The sequence below is a fragment of the Capra hircus genome, chromosome 8 (genome assembly GCF_001704415.2).
Source record: "Capra hircus breed San Clemente chromosome 8, ASM170441v1, whole genome shotgun sequence".
Classification (NCBI taxonomy): Eukaryota; Metazoa; Chordata; class Mammalia; order Artiodactyla; family Bovidae; genus Capra; species Capra hircus.
Window position 1 is genome coordinate 34,907,811 of NC_030815.1, and position 16,092 is coordinate 34,923,902.

The window sequence follows — 16,092 nt, forward strand, 5'->3', positions numbered from 1 at the left end:
TCTATCCCCTTGTTGAAAACAGGAAGTAAAAAAAAATTATCTCTCCAGGAATCACTCAGGAAAACAGTAGGTTACTGTTGGAAACGTATTCTTTGAAACAATTTCCATCTTTTATCACCTGCCATCTGAGTCACCATGAACACCAACTAACTGAAAATTGTTTGTAGCTCATTTAGGTATTTATGAATCACTTTGTATAACACTGTCTATGGGCTAGCTGTGAATACCAAGAACTTCAGTGATTTTTCTCCATGCATTTAGTTACTCCAAACACCTGCCTTTATACTTTATTCTGTAGAAATAAAAAGTGTTCAGTTCCCAATAAACTACTCCGCAGAAGGATTAAAAAGGGATTTTTTTCTTCAAAATGTATTCTCAACTAAACATGAAAAATAAACACACTAATAGGGTTTTCTGTATTATTCTTTTGTAAAAGCTTATTTTCAAGCAGGTGGAAATTCAAACTCTGGAAATCCAAATATAAGGCTCTAACAGGTCTCACTGTGCTATAAAGACATGCAGAAACAGACCAGCCAACCAGTGGAAAGATGAAAAATTCACAGAAGATGAATTCTCTTAGTGGAACTGGCCATCCGAATAAATATTTAAGGGATTTATTATGGCATCTTCACTGAGTAGAGCTAAACAGGGTAAGGGGCTGGCAAGTCAAGTAGATCACTAGCATATTTGGCAATGAGGACACAGACTGGGAATAATGGGACACTCGAGGTATCAGAATCAGAGATTTAGGTCCTAGAAAATGGTATTTCTCTCTTAGTACTTCAGCAGAGCTTAAATAACTAAGAATTAGTTTATTTGTCACATTATTAAACTTGGGAACTTTTACTCTGAGTATAATGGCAATGAAGGATCTTGTTATGAGACCTTTCTAACTGGCTCGTCCCATTTTACTGAGTTAGAACATGTGATAGGGTTTCCATGGTTGTTACCTTTAGGGACTTATTGGGAGAGGTTACCGCTATCTGATGGTGCTGTGATTGAAGTCGGAATATTGAGAACTGAAGTGCCTGGAGTATAAAGGTGATGGGTTCATGAGGAGACATCACTAGCACCAAAAACTCAGCCTGAAAAAAGCGGTTGATTCAACAAACATTTATGTAGTACCTTCCAAGTGTTAGATTCTGCATTCTAGGCACGGCAGTAAATAAGGCAGACAAAATGAATGCAGTTGGCCTTCTAGTGGGAGACTGAAACAGATTCTTACAAAAATTACACAGGATCCTCGTGAAATTCACCCATGATAAAAAACTCCTCTACTTCTTCCTCTCAGTTGCTTAGTCTTTAGGATTGTCAAGGTTGGGAGAAAAATTAAAGTATTGCTGTAATTGATCCCTCTGAGCAAAAGGATTAGGCAAACGAGCCTGGGAGCCCTGAAAAAGGTATTGATTTGAAAATTTGGAGAATTGGTATCTATAGCACTAGAATCACAAAACATATCTGTGTAGTTTGTGTTTCTGCATGCAAACACTTGCAATGTATACCATACCTGACAATTATTTACTACAGCTTTTACTAACTAAGATGTCCTTTTAAAAGCAGAAATTGAGTCTCAGTCATATTTTTTTCTGATTCATATTTTTTTGAATAGATGCATAAACACATAGATACTACTATAACATAAGATAAAAAGAAGAAAAAGTGAGGATTTTTAGAATATGATGAACTCAGTTATTTCCACATCAAACTACATTTAATATTACATCTAGTCATATTCACATTTGGTATAAGCAACTTTGATTTACATGAAAAAATCCAAACAAAAAACCATTTCCATAGTTTGATGAAATTTAAGGCAAATTAAGCCAAATTAAATCTCTTCCTCTTGGAGTCATCTAATAGTTCTTTGTTTGCTAATGTGCATTGTGGATACTAAGAAGAGGGAGACAGTAATAAGTATATCTTTTTCATAAAATACATTTGAGAGAAACATCTTTCTTTAAAGCAAAATTGAGAAAGTATCAAGGTATATCACTAGTGAAATCATTGCGGTAATAGAAAAGATTTTGTGTATCAAAATAGATGATCAGTTAGAGCCATTTAAACTAAACCAAGGTAATGCTATGGCAAATATGTCAACTCATCATCAGTTATTTGAATTCAGTCTTGTATAGTTGTAAATAATAAACTTGATAAGAACATGTGTGTGTGTGATCAGTCACTAAGTCATGTCCAACTCTTTGCAACCCCATGGACTACAGCCCACCAGGCTCCTGTGTCCATGGTATTCTCCAGGCAAGAATCCTGGAGTGGGTTACCATTTCATCCTCCATGATAAAAATATATTTAGCCTTTAACATCTATGTAGAAGATCTGTAGAACATACTGGTGTTTAATAGAATTTTTGCCACTAATCCATCTGTTCCAATTTCTACTTCTAAAAACAACTATAGTTCCCCTTTAAAAAAAGTTTTAAAAAATTATTTCATCAGACAATGTAAATAATTGCCTGAATCTCCATCATAAATTATTAGTTATTTGAGGAGTGCAATAATTTGGAAGATTGAATTAAGTTACCCAACTGAGTTAAATTCAACTTCAGAATGATAGAAATCAGAACTGTATATGCAAGAGAATTCTTAAAGTTTCAAAGTTTTTCTGTTATCCAGTCAAAGAAATGTATTTAGAAATTTTAACAGCATATGCTCATCAAAATACTGCCTAATTAGATAAATTATGAAGGACATATAAATGTTAAAAGTAGGAGTAAATTGGTTATTAATTTGACTATTCATACATTAGCCTGTGATTTTTTCTTCTTGAATAAAAATTTAAGACAAAACTGAGAACTAAAGAGATGCTCGTCAAACCCACTTAATTTTATCCAGGGCAATTTAGTGAGTCAGAAGAATTTTAAAATACACTTATTTTATATAAATGAAAATTTGAGGAAAAAGTACCAAGACTTGGGCTTTGGGATATCCTTGTGGCTCAGCTGGTAAAGAATTTGCCTGCAATGTGGGACACCTGGGCTCAACCCCTGGGTTGGGAAGATCCCCTGGAGAAGGGAAAGGCTACCCACTCCAGTATTCTGGCCTAGAAAATTCCATAGACTGCAGAGTCCATGGGGTCGCAGAGTCAGACATGACTGAGCAACTTTCACTTCACTTCATGCATTGTTTTAATCTGCTTTTCCAGTTAAAGGTCATGGCTTTGGATAGAGAAGGTGATATGTACTGTGAGCAGCTGACTACACAGATGGTATTGAGGAACAGATCATTGTTCATGGTACCTAAAAAATGGGCTCTTAGGAAGGTCAGACTGTATCTCAGATCCAGGTTTTTCTCAACTTATGAATCCCTACTAAAGTGCAAGAACTATCTTAGGCATCTTCATAGAAATAGCTTAATTATTAAATGATCCTGTAACAATTGCAAATGAAAATCCATTTATAGGTGAATAAACAGAAGGTTAGAAAAGTGATCTAAATTAATAAAATTCAAAAACCGTAGAGTCAAAACACAGACTCTTTTTGAGATCAATGTCCTTAGCCTTATAATATGACCATTTTCCTCTGAAGGAACTGAAATATGCGTTTGGCAGGTGACTTTCCATTTACATAAAACAATTTTATTCTTTTGTACATTTACTTTTTTCATTCAAACTTACTGATTTATTTAATAAATGCCTTCTGAATATCAGTGAGCCTGTGACTGCAGAAAGGATGGAAAGTTAAATCAAAGGAGGGATAGAGTATTCTAAGGGTTAACTGAAAGGGAAAAAAAAAATATATATATATAAAAATATATTCACAATAAGAGTATGCAAAATGGATGGGCTTCTGCTAGCTCAGTGGTAATGGTAAAGAATCTACCTGCCAATGCAGGAGATGCAGGTTTGATCCCTGGGTTGGGAAGATCCCCTGAAGAAGGAAATTGACAACCCATTTCAGTATCATTGCCTGGGAAATCCCATGGATAGAGGAGCCTGGGGCTTCAGTCTATGGGGTCTCAAAAGAGTCAGATGCAACTGAGTGACTAAAAAACAAACAAATACAAAATGGGCACTATTTGGATTAATTGGAGTGACGTAGACAAAAGTACAATTATGCTCAGTCATTATCAGAAACTAAAGAAAAACAGTGACAATAGGATTGATTTTATGTCTCTGTATAGCTGTATAACAAGTATGTATAACACAAAAAAGATACTTGAAATTTCAGCAAGTGTAGTTAATATAATCCCACAAGTAGCCGAGAAAGCTACTTGACATATATCCTTGATCAACAGCAGCTAATAAAAGGGGTGGAAGTAGATGATATTTTTAAGGGACATATCCACATGGTGGAAGCCACTGGTTTAAATATGAAAGCTCTATGTTCTATACTTATTTGAAAAGAAAAGGAGAAACGATTACAATGAATATTCTCAGAAGTCTGCCAGATATTTTAAAAGCAGACTAAGAATATGCATGAGGCTCTCTGATGACCTAAAATTTTGCACATAACTTGTGCATAAACAAAAGGCACCTTTCCTTGACTCTGTCACCACACTCCAGCCCTGATTCTGTCCCTTCCTTTTTCAACGAAATTCAAAAAAGAAATCGTACATTTGGTGAACTGTTTCTTTAAGCTAGCATCCATCACTCAAAGCGTTAAAACTTTTAATCTCCGCATTCTGCTTGAATGTTGTGACTGTAGGCAATAGTGGAGGCCAAATTTTGTTGTCATCATCTTGGAACACTCCGAAAAACATTTCGAATTGCTGACGTCACTTGCTCTTGGCTCACTGCTCATTCTACATCTATTAAGTTTCTCAACCAATTTAGCTTATTACATTTTTGCTGCCTATTCCAGTAATTGTTGAGTTTCCCTTAAGTATCCGTTACTGATCATCACTTTTGTGTCCTCCTTTTCTCCCATGCCTCATTTACCACTAAAACACTGATAAATCCCAAATCTAGGTCAGATTATAAAGTTATAACTTTCTCCTGAACTCCAGACCTACATGTCCAGTAGTTTACTAGAGCAACCTGCCAAGAGACACTACTGGATTCTAAAACTCATTTAAAATTTTACTTTTCATATTTCTCTACCATCTATTCTAGGTTGCTTCATGTTAGTTTAGTTCATCAAAACCCTACTCCAAAATCTTTTCTGCCTTATCTTGAAATTGCTAGCTAACTATTAAAGTCTTACTATTATCAAGCTCTTCATATCCGGTTTTAAGTCGTGTCTTCAAATATCAGTCATACCTCTTTCCACCACATGCTCAGGCACTAGCTACACAGAATACATTGCCTTTTGGGTTATTGCACAGGCTGTTTTTTTTTTTTTTTTTTTCCTGTTTGGTATATGTATGCACCTCAGTTAAATCCTCCTTTGACTATCCCTGGATGAGATGGCAGCTCTGACTGTTGCTGCTGCTGCTAAGTCACTTTAGTGGTGTCCGACTCTGTGCAACCCCATAGACAGCAGCCCACCAGGCTTCCCCATCCCTGGGATTCTCCAGGCAAGAACACTGGAGTGGGTGGCCATTTCCTTCTCCAATGCATGAAAGTGAAAAGTGAAAGTGAAGTTGCTCAGTCGTGTCCGACTCTTTGCGACCCCATGGACTGGAGCCCACCAGGCTCCTCTGTCCATGTGACTTTCCAGGCAAGAGTACTGGAGCGAGGTGCCATTGCCTTCTCTGTAAGAGGTGAAACTAAAAGGAAAAAAAAGACAAACTTAAAATCACAGTGGGAGTATACAATATGTATCTTCCAGTATCTGAATGAGCAACATTATTAACATGTTTAATTTATGTGTATAGATCAATGCACATAATTGCAGAATATATATCATTATAAAGGACATATAGACTACTTATGAAAATTGATCAGATGCTGAATCATATAACAAGTTTCAATATACTCTAGAGGATCGACATCATGTTGAGTAAGTGCTTTGTGTACAAGTTATTTGAATCAGAAAACCTCTAGCTATTAAGAAATTAAAATATATTCTTTTGGAACCCTTATTGAGTAAACTTTTAACTTTAAAATGCTTAGAAATGAATAAAAATTAAACTACTGTATTTAAAAAAGTAAAACCAATGTTAGAGTGAAACGTACTTCAAAACACATATAAGAAAAAAATAAGGCAGAAAATTGTTTATTAACATCCACCTCAAGTTGAGGGAAAACAGTGCATTTAACTCAAATGCAGAAGGAGAGAAATAATAAAAATCAGGAGGTTACATAATGAAAAATATTATACAATGTACCAAATATACAGTAGAGATGATTAGCAAAACTAAAAGTTGCTGTTTGAATAAACTGATAAAAGTTGTAGATATCAATGTTACTGACCAAGTTAAAAAAAAAAGAGAGGCATCAAGAATAACTCATATCAGGAATAGACGTTGTCTCTATAAATCCTGAAAATGCTAAAAGATGTTGGAAATAGCTTTTAAAAAAATAAAATGTTGCTTAAAGTAAACTTACAGTTAAAATTTAACTTAACCAAAATGTGATGAAAGAATAAGATGATCTAAGTAGTTGCATTCTATTAATGCAATGAATAATAAAAAGTCCTGTATAGCTAAAGCTCATAATAAAGGAAATAGAGGGAATCTTTCTCTTTATGATAAAAAAAAAAAATCTACCAAACACCTACAGCAAACAGTGGACTTAATGGTAGGTTTACTTTTGAGATCAAAAGAAGGGTGTTTAGGAACACCACTTCTGTTCATTGTTCTGGTGTTCCTAGTGGGTGCAGTGATTCAAAATGCAAACACACATTCATGCCCATGTGCATACATACATGAATGCATAAATACATGTATATAGGCATGTTTTTAATACTCGGAGATTTAAGTGAAATATATGAAACCATTATTGTGTATAATGTGAGAGTGCAGATAATAAATTGAAAAGAATACACAGGTAAATTAAGTTTGCTCAATACAAGGTCAATAGAAAGCCAATTTTATTCTTACAGACAAGTGTTATGAAAAATAGAAATACTACATACATTCAATGGAATATTATTTAACCATAAAAGTGAAATAAATATTGCTATATGCTACAAATAGATGAACCTTGAACACATTATGCTAAGTGAAATAAGACAGACAGAAATGCCTTCAAATTGTGTGATTCCATTTGTATGAAAGTCCAGAATAGGCAAATCCAGAGAGGCAGATTAGAGGTTGCCAGGGGAAGTGGATAAGAGAGAAATGAGATTGACTGCTCATAGGTACAGGGTTTCCTTTTCAGAGTTTGGAAATGTTCTGGAATTTGTGATAATGTTTACAAAACATTGTAAACATAATATGAGCCATGAAACTGTCCAGTTTAGAACAGTGAATTTTATGTTATGTGCATTATATTTTTAAATAGTCAATACACTGTTAAGGAAAAGGTTGAGGATCCCTCTCTTCTACCTACATCATGTTGAGATAAGACATGATATAGATTCATGTGATACAGACAAATAGTTAAATGGGATATGTTGATATGTATTAATAGAAACACCCAAGTATCTGTGAACAATTAATTTATGGAAAAATTATCTTTGCATAACAGTGACAGAAGTAAGATATTTTCAGTAAATTTTATTGTATCAATCTGGAAAATAGTAACATTTTATAAAAAATCACACAGAGCAAAACATTAATTTCAGGTAGGTTTTGGATTAGATGTGAGAGGCAGAAGAATGCGATAACAAACTTTAGTTTCAGAAGAAGATAGAAAAGATTTATATTATATATGATCATTTTGTGTAATGCATGTGCCACAAAAAGACAGAGACAGTTAAATTTGCTGTAAAACTTGGAATTAATTTGCAACAAGAGGCACAAAACGTGAATAAAAGGGTGAGATATGGAGGGGGAAACATATTTCACCAAATATAATCAACAAAGGATCATATCTCGACTACATAAAACACTTCAGCAAATTAATAAGGAGAAGACAACCGACATTAGGGGGACAAGCAAATTGAAGACTGTCCTCTTGTATGAATTATGTATAAATATATGGAAATATGTGAAAATGCACTAAAACACATTAATACAGAAATGTAAATCAAAGTATAATTATACTACATAGTAAACTAAAGTGAAGAATAAAGTTAAGCAAAATAAAAGTATATTCTGGTGAATCTGTACAACAATGGCAACTTTGATACACTATTTGGCAATGTCTGCTAAAGAAGAACATATGTATTTTTTTTTTACTTTAGTAAATTATTTCTAGGAAATATCCAAGAAAAAATATGTGTACATGTATAAAAGGATGCTTCTAATAGAATTATTCATGATAACTAGAAAGTAGAAACAATCCATACTGTGAATAGAGGATTGAAAATATAAATTATGTAGTGTTTATCCAATGAAATTCTATAGAGTAACAAAAAATAATTATAGTTACAAACAACAAGATGAATGAATCACAGACATGTTAAGGGAAAGAAACTAAATACAGACAAAAATACGGTATATTATTTCAATTTTATAAAGTTCAAAACTAAGGCAAAACTATAGGATGAGCAAAAAACAAAACAGATATATATAGATATAGATATATAGTTATTACAATATACAATATGCTCAATGACATGTCCAAAATGTTGCCCCTCTCTGACAACACCTTGTCAATATGCCATGCAAAATTATGATGAATTTGTGACATTAGTGCTGCATTTCCACAGTCACATCATATGCATCTGTATTGCCTCAAATGATTTGCATTTTATTTGAATCTGTGCTTTAGCATAACCCACAAGAAGTAATCAAGTGAGTTTATATGTATTTAGGTATGTGTATGATGACTCAGACAGTAAAGAATATTCCAGCAATGTGGGAGACAGAGTTTCAATCCCTGAGTCGGGAAGATCCCCTGGAGAAGGGAGTGGCTACCCAGTCTAGTGTTCTTGCATAGAATTCCACTGACAGAGGAGCCTGGCAGGCTCTAGCCCATGAAGTCACAGAGAGTCAGACATGATTAGCAGCTAACATTTTCACATATGTATGTATACTGTTTTTGTATATGCCCTGTGTGTGCGTATATATATATATATATATATAGTACTTGTATGCATGCTGTGTATATACATGTGTGTATACACACATATACAGTGACAGACCATGCTGTGGGCCTCTATGTGTTAGTTGCATTCTAGTTCTTGATCTGATGTTGATTACATGAGCATTCATTTGTGATAATCTATTGAGCTATATACATTTGCACTTTTGCAAGTTTCTTGCATGATTTATAAGCTATGACAAACTAGGACAACATATTAAAAAGTAGAGACATTACTTTGCCATCAAAGGTCCATATAGTCAAAGCTATGGTTTTTCCAGTAGTCATGTATGGATGTGAGAGTTGAACTATAAAGAAAGTTAAGTGAGTGATAGTCACTCAGTTGTATCTGACTCTTTGTGACTCCATGAACTGTAACCAGCCAGGCTCCTTTGCCCATGGAATTCTCCAGGCAAAAATACTGGAGTGGGTTGCCATTTCCTTTTCCAAAAGAAAGCTAAGCACCAAAGAACTGATGCTTTTGAACAGTGGTGTTGGAGAAAACTCTTCAGAGTCCTTTGGACTACAAGGAGAGCAAACCAGTCAATCCTAAAGGAAATGAGTCCTGAATATTCATCAGAAGGACTGATGCTGAAGCTGAAGCTCCAGTACATTGGCACCCGATGCAAAGAACTGACTCATTAGAAAATAAGACCCTGATGCTGGAAGAGACTGAAGGCAAGAGGAGAAGGGGGCAACAGAGGGTGAGATGGTTGGATAGCATCACCAATTCAATTGATGTGAGTTTGAGCAAGCTCTGTAAGTTGCTCATGGACAGGGAAGCCTGATGTTCTGCAGTCTACGGGGTTGCAAAGAGTTGGACACGAATGAGCAACTGAACTGAACTGATAAATCAATAACATATTTGTGAAAAGGAAAGAAAATATACCAAGTATTTTCTATGCCTCTCATGAGAAGAACTAAAATCCAAGGACAGAGATTTTGCACCTTTGAAGCCAGGCTAGAGATTCCAAAAAGCTTTATTATAGTTCAACAAAATCCATGGCCTGCTCCTCTCAAGTGAACCACTGGTCTTCTCAATGAGTCTAAGCCCTAGATAAGGAATTATAATAGATTCATTCTGGCCAGTTTGTTACCAATTAGTGGTCCAGCATTATGTATTTAATTCTGACCAGATAACCTAATTTAAATGTTATGACAAAAGAGGCGAACACATATTTATTGACACAGAAAACTGTATACACAGTGTTAAATTGTCATGTTTATTGTTATTTTTCATTCTCTTTTACATAGTTTTTTTTCCATACTTGTATGATATATAATTTCCAACTTAATCCCCAAGGCAAAAGGAAAAGATGATCATAAGTTTAAAAAATAATTTCCTTTATTTTATAGTAATAATGGTTAGAAGTTCAATATTTCTACTCAAACAAAGAGGCAGGCAGTCGTATTTACAAAAGGCTTCAAAGTGTTTGCCGTTGCCTTTACACAAGACAACATTTTTAAAACCTTTGCATCCCACAGCAGGTGCTAGGTCTTTTCAGGGATTTGTGCTCTTCAGATACTGCCTTTCATTTGAACTTCAAATACCTTAAAAACATAGAGGCTGCATTTTGATATAATTTGAAATTAAAACATTTTTGTTTTTGTCATTATAATATCCCATGGATTTAATTTTCAAAATGAATCAAAGTCAAAACTAATTAATGTCTGATAATCAACAAACGCAGAAAAATGAGAAAACATATTTTAAAATGAAGCTTTAGATCACCTCTCCCATAAGAAAAATAAATGCATGTAATTACTGTCATGAGATTTCAAGTTTATTTAGTAACAGTCTACCTTTTTGAGATTTTAAAGAATTATGCTGAATAATTACGGTCACCGGAATAGTTGGAAATGTATTTTCAAGATCTAAACTATATTTTTTGCCTTTGTATGGCACAATATGAGATTAAGTAAATAGTTCAATTTAAGTGAAAGCCTAGAAAAAATGGTTTCCTAATCTATTTTCACCAATCTACAACTTTATAAATGCAATGATATTATAGAATTATAAAAAATATTGTGTACCTATTTTTAAAACAAAAGTAACTTTTTTTCCCCTCTTTTTTTCTAATTAGGCTTGGACTCTTGGATCATCTGGTGACTTCAGAATTCTGGTAAGACACTTTTTTTTTTTTTGTACTGTCAATATTTTCATTTCTTTAGCCACAAATTTTTGGAGGTTATCTTTCTTCCTATCTCAAGCTTAATCCTTTTTCTTAATTCTCTCCTCATTTCCATCACCTAAGATTGAATCTCCTAGGGCTGTCAGGAGAAGGTCAATTCCATCTTAACTCATATGGGATCATCTGTTAAGTCCAGATACTTCTTGAAGATTCAACTTTATGGGTTAGGAGAATATTCCAAGAAGGGGTAGCATTTGTTTCTTAAGGAAACAGAAATCACCACTGGAAGAGTCTCAGATAGGATAAAAGGTTATTCAGTTAAAAGGCAGAGTATCAACTAGAAATGTTTTTCTTTTAAAAGAGATCAACAACAAAATAAAAACCACAGAAAACCTGAGTTTGATAGCTGAATTTTTAAAAAGGTTTTTATTGCTACAGTGTTGATATTATACTTTATGTATTACAGAGTTAGAAATACACTGAAAGCAGTGCACTTTTCAACATTAAAACTCTTAAAATTTCTATAGTATCTGCCGGGTACATACATGGAAAAGATAGATTGTTTAATTAAAAAGATGATTAGTTGAGGTAGAAGTTTTTCTATAAGTTATATTTTTCCAAACTTCAGGTTTATATTCATCTTACACCCCATCCATATACTATAGAAACATTCCTCACATTCAAATTCATCTATTGGATTCTACAATATTCTGAATCTATGCAAGACTGTAAAACTTAGTTAATCTCATTTTTAAATCTTATTTATTTTTTCTCAATAATACTCTGTCTTGGATTTTTATTTTTGTGATCTGAGAGTCTACAACTTTCCTGATTACTAGAGTCACCCTTTCTATAATACTCAGCCAAGAGTAGTATAAAATTCTAACTAGATACCTTACAGGAGTACAGTCTTCTATATCACTCTTTACTATTGACTAGATATTGCTGGGATACATAGGAGGGTGGTGACAGTTCCACATGTCTCTGTTATTGTTCATTACCTGTTGCTCACAAACGCTTCCAAGGATTTCCAAACCTGTGTCTTCTGGTCGTTCTAGCATGACTATTCTGTACAACTTCAGGCTCTATCCAGTCTATACCATCTGTCAAATGATAACAAAGCTGACACAATTTATTCTAGGATGAGGATTAGGATTAACATTCAATCCCTTCAGCACTTTCTACAAATACTGTAGAAAACTTTGTTTAAGTATTTGATTTATTGAGAAGAAAACTAGGGTACAGAATCATAACACCAATGGTTCCTGGATATTTTCTCTATCCTAAACCTTCTCTTGATTGTATCTGTGGGATCTGGACATGCCTCCTGTAATTATCCTTCTCTAAATTCTACCAGCCTTTCTTCGTTTAAGTCGACAGTGTGTTCTTGAGCAGTTTTCATCATCACACTTATCTTTTGGGTCTATCTTCTAATTTATCTCATTTCTAATCCATCTCATAAAACAGATGGTTCCTCACATCAGCAACTTATCTTCATACTTCTATATCCTGCCATATCGCCTATAAGGATATTTACCCGTAAACAGTTATATATGTAGTAATTGAGTTTGGCCATACTAACTCAAAAGCAGTCTTCCTTGAAAACATACCAAAAAACTCAAAGCTAAACCTTTCCTTGCACAGCCCCCATTGTCACTATTTCAGCTTCTGTGAACAAACTGCCTGTACACCCATATTCCATTCATCCCTCAAGGCCAAGTTCAACTCCAACTCCCATTTTCTCCTGGAATTCTTCATTGCTTTAAATATTGTGGTTTGATTGTGCCCTCTCTGAACTCTTTATTTTCAGGATCACAAAGTTTAGCACTTTAACTTATGCTATTATGTGCTCTATTGTGTGTGTATTTTCTACTTAGCATTTTTGCAGGCTTGTTAAATGGGGTAGCAATAGCCTCTTAGGCTATTTACCACAGCCTCCTTTAAATATTGCTCTGTTTTTAGTAGTTCCCCAAGAAATATTTTTAATTAACTTATTTAGGATCTCACCTGTACTCACTCTACTAAAAGCTCAAACCTAATATTTAACTTCTATATTGTTTGCTTCTATGAGTTTTAATAGGAAAAAATGACCTGAACATGGAGGATGTTTAAGATATAATTCATAATTTGTTTCAGTTAATACTGATATAGTCTACAAAATTGCTTTTGGAGTGAAATTCAGAGAAAAGAAAGTAAAATCAAAATTCAAACTGGAATAGTATTGAAGTGTAAAGGATAATATGCAAACTGTTACAAATTAAATAGATCAAATGTATTCTATTCAATTATTGTATAACTCTCAAGCTAAAAAAATAATATTTGCTCTGGAACAAAATGCCAGTAATAAAATTTTACTTCCATATGAAGAGCTAACATTGCCCGCATTGTAGTTGAAAATATTTACAGAAAGCCTTATTGCAGCATTTTTTCACTTACATAAAATAATGTGTTTAAGGTTTATGATTCACTGAATTTTGTATCTGTGTGTGCAATTGCAGCAATCTGTTCCAATTCATAAATTTTAGTTTCTGCACCTGGAGTTTGGACCTTTTAAGAGGTCAAAATAATAACACATTCATAATTATGTAAGGATTCACTGTGTATCAGGTGCTTTGCCAGGTGCTCTTTTTTAATGTACGTACCCTCATTTCTACATTCCGATCATACTATGAGGCATGCATTTTGATCTCCATTTTATAGCTGAGGAGACAAAGGGTCAGAGAGCTTGGTTAGTTCATCTACAATCACTTAATTATGGTGCTGAGATTTCAGTCTGTTTCTAGGCTTCCAAAGACTTCACTGTCTTCTCAAAAAAGATTTACCCTAGTATACTTTTGGTAATATCCATTTCTACATGTTTAATAACAACTCTAGTTGCAGTCTTTAAGGAAAGTGATACCGAAGTAGTTAAAATGAGATTTAGCCTTTTGTACTGTATAGTTATTTCAGTTCAGTTGCTCAGTCATGTCTGACTCTTGGTGACCCCATGGACTGCAGCACGCCAGGCTTCCCTGTCCATCACCAACTCCTGGAGCTTGCTCATTCTCATGTCCATTGAGTTGATGATGCCTTAGGAGGATGAAAAGCCTACTTACTTTAAATCCAAGGTGGGTGGCTTGTCATAGTCTACACCCAAATTGTGTGTTTGCATATACATTTTATATCACATATATCTTATCTTTTATGTCATATTTATATATACCTAATATATATAAATATTCATATTCAGGTCATTAACCAAAACAGAATCTACATACTGGAGCCTCACATAGCCCTTTAGTTAGACTATGGTGATTAATGCATGTTTCATTCTCTCATTTGTGTTCTCAGTTTACTACTACAAATTTTTAGTTTGGCCATCCTGATTTTTTAAAATAGTTTTATTGACAACCTGCAAATTACATTCATGTGCTTAGAATTAGTCATGAAATTTCTTTATAATAATAATATAAAATGTTCAACTGAGTATTGTGTTTTCTAAGAACTGAGTGTTATCTCTGATATAGAGGGATTAAGAATATTTCTTGGACATATACCAAAATACCTGTACTTTGTACAGTATTCCCTCATCAAGAATTATATATTTGGTGTTAAAATACTATCTGTTTTCTAAAGATCTTATGTTGTGTATAAAAACTGAAAGAAACAAACCATACACATATGCCTACCTCACAGTTTTACATTAGGAAACATTTATACATAAATAAATACTTTGCTTACTCCACTTGTAGTTATCATAAAACATTGGCTATAACCCCTATATATTGTACAACATATCCTTGTAGCTTATTTTATATTTAAGAGTTTGTACCTTAGTCTCCTACCCCTATTTGCCTCTCGCCCTTCTCTAGTGGTGACTGTATCCATAAGTCTGCTTCTTTCTTTGTTATATTCATTGGTTCACTATGTATTTTTAGAGTCCACATATAATTGATATCATACAGTATTTGCCTTTCTCTGATTTATTTCACTCAGCACAATACCTTCAAGTCCATTGATGTTGCTTCAGTTGGCAAAAGTTCATTCCTTTTTTGGCTGAATATTATTGAATTGTCAGTATATACTTAAGATTCTCTATCATTCCCCTGTTGATGGACACTGTGCTGGCTTTTGTTATGTTTGCAATTTTAAATAAAGCTGCTGTAAACACTGGGGTGCATTTATCTTTTTGAATTAGTGTATTTTTATGAATATATTCCCAGGAGTAGAACTGCTGGATAACTGTTATTGTTGTTCAGTCACTCAGCTGTGTCTGACTCTTTGTGAGCCCACGGACTGCAGCATGCCAGGCTTCCCTGTCCATCACCATCTCCTGGAGCTTGCTCAAGCTCATGTCCATTGAGTCAGTGATGCCATCCAACCATCTTGTCCTCTCCTCCTCTTCTTATCCTGCCTTCAACCTTTCCTTGCATCAGGGTCTTTTCTAATGAGTAGGGTCTTTTCTAATGGGCCAGCTCTTTGCATCAGGTAGCCAAAGTATTGGAGCTTCAGCTTCAGCATCAATCCTTCTAATGAATATTCAGAATTGATTTATTTTAGAACTGACTGGTTTGATCTCCTTGAGTCCAAGGGACTCTCAAGAGTCTTCTCCAACACCACAGTTCAAAAGCATCAGTTCTTCAGTGTTCAGCCTTCTTTATGGTCCAACTCTCACATTCATACAGATTATTGGAAAAACCATGGCTTTAACTCTAAGGATCTTTGTCAGCAAAGTGATATCTCTGGTTTTTAATATGCAGTATAGGTTTATCATGGCTTTTCTTCCAAGGAGCAAGCACCTTTTAATTTCATGGCTATAGTCACTTGCTGTGGCAAGTGGAGGCTACTCTTTACTTGGAGTGGCTTCTCTCTAGTTGCAGAGAATGGGCTCTAGAGCATGCGAGTTTCCATAGTTGTGACTCATAGGCTCTAAAGTGTGTAGGCTCAGTAGTTGTGG

The 16,092-nt window shown here is 34.4% G+C and overlaps 1 long non-coding RNA gene across 1 annotated transcript in view; it reads left to right on the forward strand.

The window, feature by feature from the left end:
* Positions 1-16,092, forward strand: part of LOC108636636 — a 202,690-nt gene that overhangs the window by 24,897 nt on the left and 161,701 nt on the right. Inside the window, exon 2 of the long non-coding RNA XR_001918499.1 lies at positions 11,109-11,147. This is a non-coding gene — a long non-coding RNA (uncharacterized LOC108636636). The remainder of the gene's footprint in view (positions 1-11,108; positions 11,148-16,092) is intronic.